Raw genomic sequence first — 15,592 nt, 5'->3', positions numbered from 1 at the left:
AACAGTTTGTGCTGACTGTAACCACATAGAATATCTGCACAGCCATCGAAACGCAAACTGGAGACTCGTATAAATGCATGTGACGACCCTGCAGCAAAGCATTTGTTCATGCATTTAAATAGGAGTATTATTATAATGATGAATACGTTCTACTTATAGATTCTGCTTCTTTGTCAGTCTGTTAACTCTTCCACATGCCATTGAACATTAGTCTGTAATTGGTTTTAGGGTTGTCGAGGGCCCATGAAAGAAAATGAGCTCAAACATTTGACCCCTTAATGCTCAAGCTCTGTTGTAGTTCTGAATGATTCCACTATCGATCTCCCATACGGGCAGGGACTTTTACAGATAAGCTATTATGGATGTCAAGATGCACAGATTTCACATTATGGTGCGTTGCAAATTGTCAGTTTCAAACCAGCCATTTAAATAAGACGTCTCTGAAGCACAGTGAGGAGGACCTTTTGGCTGTTCTCCAGGAGCAGAATGGAAAACCCACTCATGACTTTGTGAGAAATGGTCTCGGGAACCATCTTGCCTTGGTAGAGCTGACTTTTTAAGTACTTCAGGTATGCAAGAAATCTTTGCTGATATTGGTAAAATGTTGTCTGTCTTGCTGCTGTTTCCTATCATTTTTGGGAATTAGAAACAAGAAATAATCCAGTGTTTGGGTGCCTAGGACTGTGTTTTTTTTTTTTTTTTGTACTGCTGTGGTTTAAAAACATGAATCAAAATCACTTGATATTTTTTTACCAGTACATCAGTGCCTACATCTCTTGTATTATGTTATTTTGGTTTTTTTTGTCTGAATTCAAATGAACTGCTGCTGTACAGTAAGCCCTAAAAATGAACTCCACTTGACCCCACTGGCAACAGCACTGATTCAGACATGCCCTACATGGTTGATACACCAGCATAACTGACTTCCAGCTGAGGAAATCAGACCCCGATTACATTTAGACAGGGCAGTCTGTTTATTTTATGCTCTTTTTTTTGTTTTGTTTTAACCATGATCCTCCTCTGGCCTGACCTTTTTTAAATAAGTGTAGCAGTCAGGCCATGTTATCTTTTATTTTGGCTTGTCTCTAAAATCTCAGTATTTCATATCTCAGTGATATGCTGATGATCTGTCAGAGTTTTGCTGCCTTGTTGCCTCTGAGGGGATCAGATGTCGCCCCTGCAGAGTTTTCAGCATTCTGTATGAAGGACAGAAACTATAAATGAAATTTTTTAGCCATTGCATGGGATAATGAGCGTGCTTGATTCACAGCTCCAAAACAAGCTAATTTCCAATGTGCTTCCTTAAATAGGACAAGATACTTCAAATGATGCTTCTGATCCATCCAGAGCTTCTGAAATCCAGCAGAACTGTGAGATCAAATGGCATCTGTCAGACTATACACCAAAGCCAGACCCTGACGGACCACTGTAAAATTTTGTGTGGTTAGACTCTCAGATTGTGTGTGTGTTAGGATGAGTGAGCCTTTCAAGTGTGTAAGGAGAGGCTCTCAGGTCCTGGGGGTTCTGTGAAGTACATCAATTGTAGTTGAGCCTTTTATTGCCTTAATTGTGTTGCATGTTTGATAGAGCTTACTTGAGCAGAAAATTGAATATAAACTCAAATAATCAGACTCAGACGTTGTCTTTTGAGACAAGAGGGGGGTTGGAAATAGGGTGGCTTCAACAGACATGGTAAGCAGATAAAAGCTGTGAGCTTGATGCTGTTATGATTTTAAAAATGAGAGCAGTTTTATACTTGCTCTGGCTAGATCAGTGTCTTTTCATTGAAAGTGTTGCTCCACTTCTTCCCCCATACTGAGCCTCTTAAAAATGCATTTGCCATAAATTGACTATTTAAGAGTTTTCTTGCATTCATTTAAATCTCTCATGTGCAATCATAACTTGGTACATTACCTCCCCAAAAAGGATACAATATTTATATCTCTAATCCAGACTTCTTACTCAAATTCAATATGTTTTCTTCCTCTGGAGCTTTAAGCAAAATTTGCTCAACATTGCCAGAACTTCTTAGTAATGTAGTCTGGAGTGGCTCATCTACAACTTAAACAAATTTCAGTGCTGATTAAGTCGTGAAAGGAAACTTTTTGGATCATTCAATGTACAGAGGAATCGATCCCACTAGAAATTTTATACAAAAGCAATAGCAGGAAAAGTGTTTTAGGGATCTTACAGTGCCGTGAAAAAGTATATGCCCCCTTTCTGATTACTGATTTTTTTTTGCATATTTATCACACTTACATGTTTTGGATCATCAAACCAATTTTAATATCTCACAAAGACAACCCAATTAAGGTTGGTACCCATTAAGGGGGAAAAAAAACCCTAAACCTTTCTGGCCCTATGTGAAAAAGTAATTGCCCCCCTTGTTAAATCATGATTTAACTGTGATTAACCACAACCTTAATAAATAAAATCATCATTTAGAAACTGCATTTTGTATTTACTTGGGTTGTCTTTTGAGATTTTAAAATTGGTTTGATGATCTGAAACATTTAAGTGTAATAGACATACTGTACATAAAATCAAGAATCAGAGCGGGGGCAAATACTTTTTCACAGCCCTGTATATCATGTTTCATAACTGCACAGAGATGATAGATATGATACATTATGTATTCAGGATGTTTGTGATATTACTGTCATAACTGGTTTGCCTGATATTAGTCTCTTCATACTGACACACTTCCCTCATATTTTTTAGAATGAGATAACAGAGTGAAAGCTTTACATAAAGTAACACCTAAGTCTGTGCTTTTGACATACAGAAAAAACTTACTTTGAACTTGGCTTCTTCAGACAGGATCTACATGCTCAAGTCATTTCTGGCCTTCCATTTATCTGATTGTTTTCTTTTTTCAAATGACCTCATTTTTCTTTTTTGATTATTTTTTTCCCTTTAATATGAAAAAACAGATGAGGTGATCTTCCCGAGGCCAAGCTAATAGTCAAACATCGAGTCTGATTGATGCGTCATGCTCTTGTTGGGAAATCGTTCAGCTTATGATGGAATCCTCACCCACAGTCATTAACGTCACCCATAATGACCTCTGATGAAAAATGAACCGTTATTCTTTGAATTTGTCTATTCTGTGGCACTGCAGAGACGAATAGAACCACTGAACCTTGTTTTCGTGAACCCATTTTCTTCACCTCTGCTCTCTTGTCCTGTGTGTGCCTGTGTGGAGAATTAAGGATCATTCTCAGATGGCAGTGATTTCATTCAATTATTCCAATCACACATTCAGTTATTTCATCCAACAATCATCCTTTGTCTAGAAATGAGGGTTTTCCCATGTCCTGCATGGTGTGTGTTCCACTAATACATCATACCATTACAGCGACCCTAAGGACCTGTTGGATAGGTCAAACGCTGAGAGCTCTATTCATTAATGTAACATGTTAACAAACCCAGGCTTGCAGCCATTTTCTTCCCTTCCATTTGAGACTAGATTTATTGAAGTGAGGCTCTGGAGATGACATGTCTAATTGCTCCTTTGTCTTAATTCCTCCTGAGGTAGAGAAATTGAGTTTGAGTAGACCTGCAGCTTAGTTACAGATCCTCTACTTTGTATACTGTCACTAGTGAGATAGTGTTACTTTTGCCTGTTGACAGTTTTATTTAAAAAAAAAACAAACAAAAAAAAAAACATTGACAATGTTCAACTTCTCATCTGATTTGAAGACATCCATTCAAATTAATACATATTTAATAAGGCTGTCATAATACAAGATTTCAAATTTTAACTTAATAGTGAAAATCAACAAATTGAATACATAATTTGATTTTACATCAACTAAATAGAAGCCCTAGAAAGACAAGACTGTGCAATTATTGAGAACTGTAAAAAATAATCATGCACCATGTTGGTGTAATGTTGCCAGTATTCTGTATGAATTTAATTGTATAGAGAAATAATGTAGATTTTATTGTTTAAAAAATGTGGCATTGAAAAAGTATGTTGGGTAGGGATGATCAATTTACATTTTCATATTTTTACATTTTTATTGATTCCATAGATCAATCATGGTCAAAAGAATTTGGCTTTTTGACCATAAAACATAATGAAAAACCATGTTTAATGTCAAAGTAAAAACAGATTTCTATAAATTAATGTCAATAGAACAAAAAAACATTCAATGTAAAATAAGTGACTGCATAAAGTGACTCTAGTATAAAGAAACCTGTGTCAGGAAAGTCCACTCACTGTTAAATAGTATTCCTGGCCACCATTAAACCATAAAGACAAAAGAACACTCCAAGTAACTCAAGGAAAATATTTTTGAGAAGTGTAATTCAGGGTATAGATACAAAAACAATTCCAAGTCTCTGAAAATCCCTCAGAGTTCAGTTAAATCCATCATCAAGAAATGGAAGGAATACAGCACATGTGTTAATCTGCTTTGATCAGGCCGTCCTCACAAACTGAGTGACTGTGCAAGAAAGACGGAGACTAGGGAGAGAGGCCATCAAGACAGTAACTACTACTCTGAAGGAGTTACAAGCTTCAGCAGCTGAGATGGGAGAGCATCATGCTGTGGGGATGCTTCTCAGCAGCCAGCCCTGGAAGGCTTGTAAAGGGAGAGGGTAAAATGAATGCAGCAGTATATATAGGAAGATCCTGGACAACCTATTTCAGTCTGCAAGAAAACTACAGCTTGGGAGAAGAAATATTTTCCAGCAAGACAATGACATGAAGCATACAGCAAAAGCTACACAGAGATGGTTTAAAGTCAACAAGGTGAATGTTCTGGAGTGCCCAAGTCAAAGCCCAGACCTCAATCCAATAGAGAATTTGTGACTGGACTTGAAGAGGGCTGTTCTGTTGTGGATCCCTGTGCAACCAGACAGAGCTTGAGAAGTTTAGCAAAGAAGAATGGAGTACAATTGCACTGTCCAGATTTGCAAGCCTGATTGAGACCTATCCACACAGACTCAGTGCTGAAGGTCATCTGCTAAATGCTGACCTGAAGGTGGTGAATATTTATGCAGTCACATATTTTAAATTACATATGTTATTTAATTGATATTACTTTGTAGAAATGTGTTTTCAATCTGATATTAAACCCTTTTTGTCAAAAAGCCAATTTATATTGACCATGATTGATTTATGAAATAAATAAAAGGGCAAAACATTCAAGGGAGTGAATACTTTTTACACATTGCTGGAGGATACTTTAGAGGGCACATGAGAAAGACCAGGCCGAATACCTGATGTGTCGGATGTAAACTACAACTGTGGCGACACTTGAGGTTACTATAATGTTAATTATGAGATGGATAGCTAACATAACATTAACATCAAGCAATCCATAGCGACACCTGTTCAGCTCAGGCTAATAACTGGGATGTAGAACATACTGTCTGCACTTCATCTCTCCAGAATTTTCCTCTGCATGAGGACTTTACTCTCCTGTCGGTTTGATTAGTGACCACGTTACTTTCAGAAGACTGTGATGCAGATACAACTAAAAGTCATGGACTTGCCCAGCTGACACACTGAACCAATGCTTGGCAAGGCTGCAGTGATGCATCTCTGTCTGCATAGTTGAAAACAAACACCACATTATAACCTTTTATTAATGAGTATTCCAGTATTAGCAAACATGCACTATAACTGTTCTTAAGTATCTCCTTTTTTTTGTCAACCTTGTTTTCAGTGGTGAATTTGTAGTTGTGAATCAAGGAATAGTTACCAATGATCCTTGACTTGTTTTCTGTTTTAGCTATCAATCATTATTGAAGTGTTTCTCCTTCTTATCTATTTTTTCCTCCCTGTCAAAAAAAAGCATGGCTCCACATATGTGTACTATAGTTCATTCACTCTCAGTCACCTTGCTTTAATTAAGAAGGAGAACAAGGCCTGTGAAAAAAGAGCTAATCTTTATTAATTGGGCTTTCTGCACCACTGCTTTGCTGTGGGGATTGTTATAAAACATTCTCTAAAGTCACATGACGGTTCATTTATCATCAGCTGGAAACCTTCCCTTCAGCGAGAAAAAGGTCTATACACACACATGAACACACACACACTCAGGGACTATCACACTGAAATCAGTTCACATGTCTTTTTCTAGCTGGAATCCATTTTCCCATCGCTCTGTCTCCATCGTCTTGTCTTTTATTGTCTCACAGGATTTGATTACACATCTGAAGCAATGAAACAATCTGTACGCTAGCCACCCGCTTCAGCAGTTAAACCGTATACCTCTGGGTGCAGTAGTGCTTCGAGTTTAGCTGTAGATCATGAGGTGAGGCAGCAGGCTGGGATTGCCTTCAGTCGATATATCCTGTCAAAGAATCCTCAAGCCCGTCTCTAGCCAGACCTTGACCCGTCTGAGTTATCCTTTTACCCATAATTAAAGGCCCCATGATAAGGCTAACAGAGCGTTGTTTGATTCCCACTGCTATTTACATGTTTCAGAGATTTCTTTTTCCGGGTTATTACTTGACATCTACAACATTTGATGGTACTAAAGTAGACTGCAGTCTCCACTGAACCAGCTAAGAAAAATTCACACAAAAACACAACAACTTGAGCGACTTGGAAGTTGTTTAAACCAGCAACTCTGCAGGGTACGTTAGCCTGCTGACACTAGTCTTATCACAGAGAAATGTGCCATTTAACACTTAGACATACGGTAATAGATTTTGAACTGTCATTTTGTATGGGGAAATAAATGAAAATAATTGAAACTCCAGGGGAAAAGCACAAAGGATGAAGGAAATTGAACATGAAGGTGGTCTCAGTGATGTCACTGGGTGGTTTATGAAATGGAATTCCTAATCCCTGCTATGGTGGTTACCATTTTGGAAAAACTGTCTCAAACTGTGGTGCTGCAGGGCAACACAGGGGTTAGCATATTTTGTTGTAATCTTGATGATAAAGACTTACACATTTCTGTCTTATAAATCCTTTTCTGGACTGATGATATTCTGAGATTATGGGTTATTGATTTGTGAGCTGTAAGCCATAATCATCAAGATTAAAACAAAAATGATTGGAATATTTATATTCTAATGTCTTTATGGTTGCACCATGTATTTCCCACTACATTTGGTCACTACAAACCAACTTATCTTGCCATCTTCTCCAGATCCAGGTTCTGTACATGCAAGTGTTATTGTTTTGTGTGTGTATCAGAAAGAGAGCAAAAAGGGTAAAAGACAGAGACTTCTTCCTTGCATGTCACTGTTAACAACTGTATAAGACTACTTTTCTTTGCGTATTTGCAGTTTTGGTTACCCTGCATGACTTACCCAACATCCATTTACTGTAGGAAAATGTGACACACATTTAAGCATTATATATCACTATACTCACACTTGCATGTCTGAAACTGCCGGTGGCCATGTGTCAAAAATTTGCATACATACATAATCCACTTACACTGCTGTACTTGGTCGCTGCATGGCCGTCCATACTAATTACATGGACTCTGGTTCACCGTAATGGCAGCTCACTGGGAATTAAGTGGCAAATCCTGTGGGCGATGTGTTGCCCTTTGAGCCACCAAATCTCTCCTCCAACCACCTCTGCTGCTGCACACTGGGGTCACAGGTTAGCGGGGTCTTATTAAAGCGCTGCCGAAGGCAATAACGGGAGTTATATTGCCTGATGATTCTCTCTTTGGTACAGCCTGGCTTTCCATGATAGCAGCTAAGGACTACAAAGCACCGGCTTGGTTTCTTCCTCAGCTTTTGCATTTTTCTGACTTCTGTTTTCGACTCATTTCAACACAAAGAAGCCCACTGCAAGTATTTATGATTTGAAGGCAGTCTGACCCATTTAAAGAAAATGAATTTATTGCCTGCTATGAAGGCCGTTTGCCTGTTTTCAGGTCATTAGCCTGCCATGTGAGTTTTTAATTCCCAGCACAATAAATACAATTAATTTTAACTGCTTTGTACCACCAGTGATTTTAATTAGCAATGTCTTTATTGTAGTGCGTCTCTTTGCACAAACTCCATCTCTTTTATGTGCTTCCTTTTTTGAGAGCTTTCAGCTATAAATGTATACTGCTAGTTTATAATCAGGTAGTGAGGGGATAAAACTGGATGCCAAAGACTTTCTGTGCTACACAAAAGATGTGTTCTGTTCTGCACTTTCGTTGTCTGTTTTAAGTATTCATTGCTGCGAGGCTCCTTCTAGTCCTGTTCTGGAGCTGACAATAAAAATGAAGCATGGTCCAAGTTGCAGGAGTTAGGAACTGATTTAAACAGAAGTTTGAACTCCATCAACCTATGTGTTCCACTGGAGGTAATCACCAAGGTCGCCCATAAGAGGGGATAAAGGGGAGCGTTATCAGGGGCCCAGCCATACTGGGGGCCCATGGAGGTCAGCCAAATCATGGGCCATTGTTAAGTTGAGCTTTGATTACTATATTCTATTTTTAACCTGAATAATAACCACTCTTATCAAAGCAACCAAAAATAAGTTTTACTTAGTTATACTTTGGTACAATATTGCCTTCTTAAAAATGTTAACCTTGTAAAACATAATTACCTTTTCATTGGTAATATTAACAATGTGGATGGGCACACTGACCTAAATGATCAGGAGAGTGATGTCAACTTCATGACTAGGTTATTATGTGCACAAACATCAGGATGCCAGATTATAAAGCAAAATAACTGAATAATTGTGAAAAGAGACAAAAATAAAATGGGTGAAAAAAGAGGCATGAATTAGATGAAGTGGCAAAACTGGGCAAAAATCAGCAAAACTGGAATAAAATTGGCAAAATGGTGACAAAAGAGGCGGAAATGGGTTGATTGTGGCAAAAAAAGATTCAAAAGAAGGGGCAAAAATGGTTAAAAAGCAGGCGGAAAAAAATGGAAAACAACAGCAAAAATAGGATAAAAGTAACAAAAAAAGTGGTAAAATAAGGGGTTAAAATTTGCCTGACAATGGCAAAAAAAGAGTTAAACATGATTTTAAAAAATAGGCAAAAGAATTGGCAATAAATGGGTTTAGAGTGGCAAAACCATTTGAAATCAAAGGGAAAAAACAGCCAAAAAGGGTTAAAAGTAGCTAAAAGAACTGGCAAGTGGAAAGAGAATTGACAAAAAAAAAGGGAGACAATTGGTGAAATAGTGGCAAAAGGGGTGACACTGGGTTGAATTTGGCAAAAATGTTCTAAAAGACGTGACAAAAAGTGGCAAAAGATGGGTTATAAATGGCCATATAATGGCAAAAAAAATGGTTAAAAATTGGCAAAAAGTGGCAAGAGATGGGTTAAAATTGGGAAAATAGGGCAAGAAAAATCAAGACAATGGGTTTAAGGACATAGAATTAGCCAAAAATCGTCTACAATCACCCAAATAGGGGCAAAAGAGGCAAAAATGGGTAAATGTGGCAAAAAATTTTCAGAAAGTGGCAAAAACAGGCAAAAAGAAGTGGAAACATGGGTAGAAACTCTGTTTAATGGGTTAAAAAGTAGCATGAATAACTAATTTTAACAAGAACCCAACAATATAGCAGGGCAAACTTTTCGGCTCCAAAATGAGGGAACTGATAGCCAGGACGCTAGCATCAATGCACTGATCCAGCACACATTCATTATTACTGCCCACAGACTGATCACCATGACTGTTTGATTGGAGATCCATCCATCTCTAGCAGTGCCTCTTATTGAAGCAGAGCTCATGAGAACTGAAAAGTTAGCTCTCTCTGCAACTCACAGGGTTGGTTTGATTGATGGCATCACTTTTATTGCTCCTGTGGGAATGCTAACACATAAAACTGACCTGTTGCCTTCTCTGACAGGTTCTATTGTGGTGATTGGCAGGTGTCAGGGGCTGATATGCTTAGACATGCGATCCCCTGCATTAACCCCGAGTTGCCACCCTCCCTCTCTGGGATGTTTGGGGGGGATATTGAGCTGCCAGCCGGGCCTGACGTGCTCACTTCACCTCAGGTCTCTAGAGGTTGCAGCCTAGCCAGACGCTTGTAATTAAAAGCGCATAAAGACAGATCAAGCCCTTCCCCTCTTTCTCCAGTGAGGATTCCCGAGGGCTGCGAAGGAATCTGCTGGATGCTCCTGACCAAAAATCTCCAGTGAAAGCTGCTTTGTTTTTAAATGTGGAAAGAAAAGTCTTTGGAGCTTGCTCTTAATTGCATCCCAAGACAATAAAAATGTGTCTGTACTGCAGATCTGAGTGGGGTTCACAACACAACAGTGAGTAATAAGGTTTAGTTTTTCTCCTGCTTTCAAATTTTACATACAATTGTGTTTGTATATACTCTTCTAAGAGTTCTTTGTCATGAGAAACTCTTGTTATCCACGGACATCTATCGGATGAAGCCAAATGTGATATACAGCAATCAGAGGCAATCACCAACTTACTCCTTTAGTCTTGGCTCCTCCTGAAGAATCATCTGCCAAACCTTAAATCTGTAACGGAAAGAGAAGGGAGAAAAAACAGATTTGAAGACTTGACAAGGCAGAACCACAAATCTGCCGAGTTAGCATTAGAAAAATGTTTATTGTTGCTATTTTCTGTTATATATGGGATAATTTCCATGTTGAAATCCGTCATTTGTGTTTAACTGTGCGTTGGCAGCATGAAAAAACTAACTGTAAATCTTTGCAGGAATGGTGTCTGGAAAAAGCTGACATGGTTAACCATATCTCCACCGCAGAACCACATTCAATTCAAAGCATGAAGTATGACTGGTGTTTTCTATATCCACCTCAGCAGAAGAGTCTACATATCTATCAGGGGCTGACAGAGAGCCACACACCAAAGCTTCGACCTAGAAAGCAACATCCATGACCTTCATGGTGCCTCTGCATCTGGGTGGACAGAAGCCATTCCCTGCTTGAGAGGCTTTTAAAATTGAGGTCTTGAAAGGTGCAACATAGATGTCTGAAGCCAAAGCGAGCCTAAAATTCCACACAACAAAAATTGCCACCTTCTAACACGAAGGTCTTCCTTCTCTGAGAGAAACAGCACTAAACTATTTGCATAGAAAGAGCCTCGCTGTCAAGCAGAGCTACTATTGTGTCTGTCAGGCTGCATCTCTACCCTCTCACCTTCCAGCTGTGTCTACTAGAGCTTTTCTTCGCTCAACCTGCTGCAGTCACACTCTTTCAATCAACACAGTCAAAGCACACCATACATATTCACTAGATTCACTTCTAATGTGCACTCTTACTGCCACATATTCATATTTAGCCGTGCTTCTGCCCCAGGCTGCCCATTTCAGATTTTATTAAGGGATGCTTATTGAGGGGTTATTGATGTGGCAGCAGTCCTCCTGGCTCCGGGGCAATATCGCTCACTCAGTGGGAAGAGCAATGGCTCCGTTGCTCTAAATGGGCATAGACCGCCTTTTTATGCTACTATAAAGCAATGATACAGTTCAGTATCAACTCACAAAATATGACAGTGCACTTAAATGAAGCAGTTGCACTGGTCTGAAATCTATCTTATTTACAAGAGCTGCATTAAATAGAATATGATGTTAAGGATGTGTAACATAGCTCAGCTTATCAACAGAAAAATATGCAGAAGTTTGGATTTAGATTTACTCATTTCGATCAGTTCTAACTAACTTCATAAATCCCCTCATTTTCTATATTTTTTGGACCTGACATTAGAAAGCATCACTGGATTCAAATAAGAGCCGACACATTTCCAACTTTATTTGAACATTTTTGCACTAAAGGAGCACTACCAGCCTGGAGTTGTCATCATGATCAATGGAAGAGAGAAGCTGAAAATGTGTGTTAATCTTCAGCGACTATAAAGTCAGGCCAATCTTTTTGAAACTTTAAAAATTCCCTTTCTGTCATTTGCACTTATTTTGTACAAAGCACCTCTCAGCATGAGTATACTAGGATCAAAAATTAACAAGATGGGCACTACCATCCACTACTACCTTTTAACCGTTATACAAAGTTACCCACATCCGTGCGGCTCCATTCTCTGCTGATCTGAATGAAGTCCAATTATTAATAAACTCAGCCTTTGCCAAAAAGAGATGGAGTAAGTGGGAAGCAAGAATGTACTCTCCTATTCCTAGTAATATTATATGTTCTTAACAGATCCATTTGTTGTAAAATATGTTGTAAAAGACACACTAAATACTTTATTTATCTTACAATTTGGCTGCATCCAATATTCAGGTGCCACTGTTTTTCTTTATCAAATACTGATACATGCTGTCACAACCTGATGCTGGTGAAAATTCATGTGTATCTGTTTTACTGCTCACAACATCATATGATATATAGTAATGCAAACCAGGTCTTTTTAACAGCTTTTCTTCCTCGTTCAGTCATAGTCTTGCATTTCAAGAAAGCAGCATTGTGCTGTTTAGAAAATAAACTGTGTGGAGCACCAGGTTAATTGAAAGGATTCCTTTCTCAACGACAAAACGTGACCGTCAGAGGTAAACAGTGTGACACAGGCTGCAAGTTTATTTTTCACAATTATCAATGAAACTGTAGGCTGAGGGCTCAACTAACATACAGTTCACCAGCAGGATTAAAAACTTCATATGATGAAATCAATTACGACCAAAAGAGCAACACAGTGGCACAGAAATGGCGTGCTCAGTCTGGCAACTTCTACAGTGCCAATAAAAAGGATTTTTTTTGTATCCTTTTATTGATTTTATAAATCATTAATGGTCAGTGTGATTTGGCTTTTTTGAAAAATAAAAAAGCCCTTAATGTCAAAGTGAAAAAAGGTTTTTAAAAATAAATGTCAAATAAAAATGTCATGTAAAATAAGTGACTACATAAATATTCAACCCCTTCAAGTCAGTATTTAGTAGATGCACCTTTGACTGCAATCACATCACTGAGTCTGTGTGGATAGATCTCCATCAGGCTTGCACATCTGGACACTGCAATTTGACTCCATTCTTCTTTGCAAAACTGCTCAAGCTCTGTCAGGGTGCAAAGGGATCAGGCGTGAACAGCCCTCTTCAAGTCCAGTCACAAAGTCTCTGTTAGACTGAGGTCTGGGCTTTGTCTCTGCCATTCCAGAACATTCACCTTGTTGTCTCATCAGGTTAAAGAACTTTCTCCCAGTTGACCATGGAGTCTCCCACATGCCTTTTGGCAAACTCTGAGTTCTTTATGAGTTCTTCAACAGTGCCTTACTCTTTGCCAGTCACATAAAGCTTTGACTGTTGAAGAACCCAGGCAACAGCTGTTGTATGCAGAGTCTCTCCCATTTCATCTGCTGAAGCTTGTAACTCCTTCAGGACAGTCATAGGTGTCTTGGTGGCCTTGTGGTCCCTCAGTTTGTCAGGACGGCCTGATCTAGGCAGATTTACTCACAAGCTATATTCCTTTAATTTCTTGATGATGGATGCTCAGTGCCATGGAAATTTGTTTGTATCACTCTGCTTACTTATACTTTTCAATAACCTTCTCCCTGAGTTGCTTGGAGTGTTCTTTTGTCTCCATGGTGTAGTGGTAGCAAGGAATTCTGATCAACCAGTGTCTTTACACTACAGCCACTTAAGACACATTCACTGCACTCAGGGGATTGTGGTTTCACTAACTGTGAGACAGTTGACACCAGTTGTCTGGAACTCCATTGAATCAGGTCTGTCACTTTAAAAGGGGTGAATATTTATGCAATCGCTTAATTTACATTACATGTTTTTGTTTTATTGACATTACTTTGAAGACAGCTGTTTTTAATTGACATTTAAGAGGGTTTTTTTTCAAATGACATAAACCGTAATTGATTTATAAAATCAATTAAAGTGTAGAACATCCGAAGGGTTGAAGGGTTTTATAGGCGCTGTACTTGTAAGGGTTAAAACTTTTCTTGCAATAGCAGAACATATTTGTTGTCATCATCTGGGCTCTGACCTCAGTACCTCCTGCAGATTTAATGTACATTTCATGCAGAATTTGAGGAGTGATGATAGTTATCAGAGCACACAGCTAGATGCTAAGGTGGTGGGATTGAAAGCAAGGGCGTAGTACTGTTCCAGAACAGAGCTGCCAATGGCAGAGCAGAGGGAGAGACTGGAAATCTTGTGTTCTAAAGAGACCACCAATCAGGAGAATAATTATCGAGTGAATGGATAATGACACGTGTCTAGGGTGAATTTAGTGCAGCTCAAGTTGTCAGCCTCAACAATTGGTGGACTTTGCTGAACACAATGAAAACTCATCTTACTGGACAATAGTCTAAACCTTTTCCCTCTGGGAGACCTCCAAAACATCTGCATCATTACTAAAGTGACTTATATTCCAAAATTTAAAGCTACATTAGAAATCTAAATATTTAAACCAACTTTTAATTACCATTGATATCAACTGTATATCAGCTATTTCTATTAATGTAATTTATGTAAACTAGAAAAGCACTCAGGGAGTGCAGCCCTCCGCCATTAGCCCTATCTACCAATAGTAAAGAATCCTTTAAAAAATTCCTGGATCCAGACAGTGATCCGGATCACTGTCAAACCAGCTGTAATTTTGTCATGTTTTTATAAAAGTCCCTGTCATCAAAGAGTAGGTGCACCTGCAATGCTATGATGAGTATTTCTCGATAAAGAGATGATTGAGGTAACTGTCCAATCAGTCATGTATATTTCCAAACACTTAGCCTTACACTCCTGTCAGGTTGCCACCCTTGCCTCTCCTGGCTCCTGCCTGTCGCTCCCCATGGCCCCGGGGCAGCAGAGTGGAAACGTAGCAATCCTGGCACTGCTGGTACACTCCCCGAGTCCACCCACTGCACAGAGCAGCAGTCTCCTTGTCCCATCTGTCACTCCACTCCCATAATCCCTTGCTCCTGTAACTGATCTAATGACATATCTTTACCCAGTAGAATGTTTAAGGCATGATTGTGTTAGATTTAATCCTATGCAGGAGAGAGCTTGTATCTTTGTTTTTTGACACTTTTTTAGATGTTATACTATCAAAATGTGCCTTTTTATTGATCAGTATGATGGTATTGGAGTGTAAAAAGATCCATTTTGCTGATTTGTCCATAAAGAGGCTGAATATTATAGTTTCGATGCCAATTAAAGTGTATGTTTTCAGGTATCATTTCAAACTATGCCCATGCTCCTGTCAGTTAAACCACTCTATATATGAGTGCTTACAAAGTACGAGGGACAGTAAAGCACTTTTTGTGATTACAATCACAGCAGCAGACAGGTCAATCACAGAAAATGTCAACTCTGATTGGACTCTGAGCATGATCAAGAGTCAACACCAGCATGCACCTCCTCCTCCAGTACCCTCACATGCATTTTTTGGCATGTTCCTGACACCTCATCTCTCCAAAGAAAGGTAACTGTTTGATATGCTCCCCCACTCCTCCTCATCCTCCTTCCTCTGCCTGACGTGTTTGTTCTCCAGCCCTGCCGCATGTCATAATAGGCAGAGGCAAATCACTTCGAGGGCTCGAGCCGAGATAGTGATTGTATCAAACTGACCCCTAACAAGCTGTCAGCTCACATTTGATAAAGCATGCATCAGCACCCGCTAGTCTTGGCACCCATTTGGACGGTGTGGACAGGTCTTATTCAGGCAATGTGATTTCCCTGTGCCACTTTCCAGACAGTTTGTCTCAAACTAACGATGAT

At 39.1% G+C, this 15,592-nt stretch overlaps 1 protein-coding gene across 2 annotated transcripts in view; it reads left to right on the top strand.

Moving 5' to 3' along the window:
- sash1a (SAM and SH3 domain containing 1a) overlaps window positions 1-15,592 on the top strand; it is a 372,472-nt gene that overhangs the window by 101,256 nt on the left and 255,624 nt on the right. The window lies entirely within an intron of this gene.

This window comes from Cheilinus undulatus, linkage group 14 (assembly GCF_018320785.1).
Source record: "Cheilinus undulatus linkage group 14, ASM1832078v1, whole genome shotgun sequence".
Classification (NCBI taxonomy): Eukaryota; Metazoa; Chordata; class Actinopteri; order Labriformes; family Labridae; genus Cheilinus; species Cheilinus undulatus.
The sequence above is the reverse complement of the archived record's forward strand: the minus strand, read 5'-3'. Positions and strand labels throughout refer to the sequence as shown.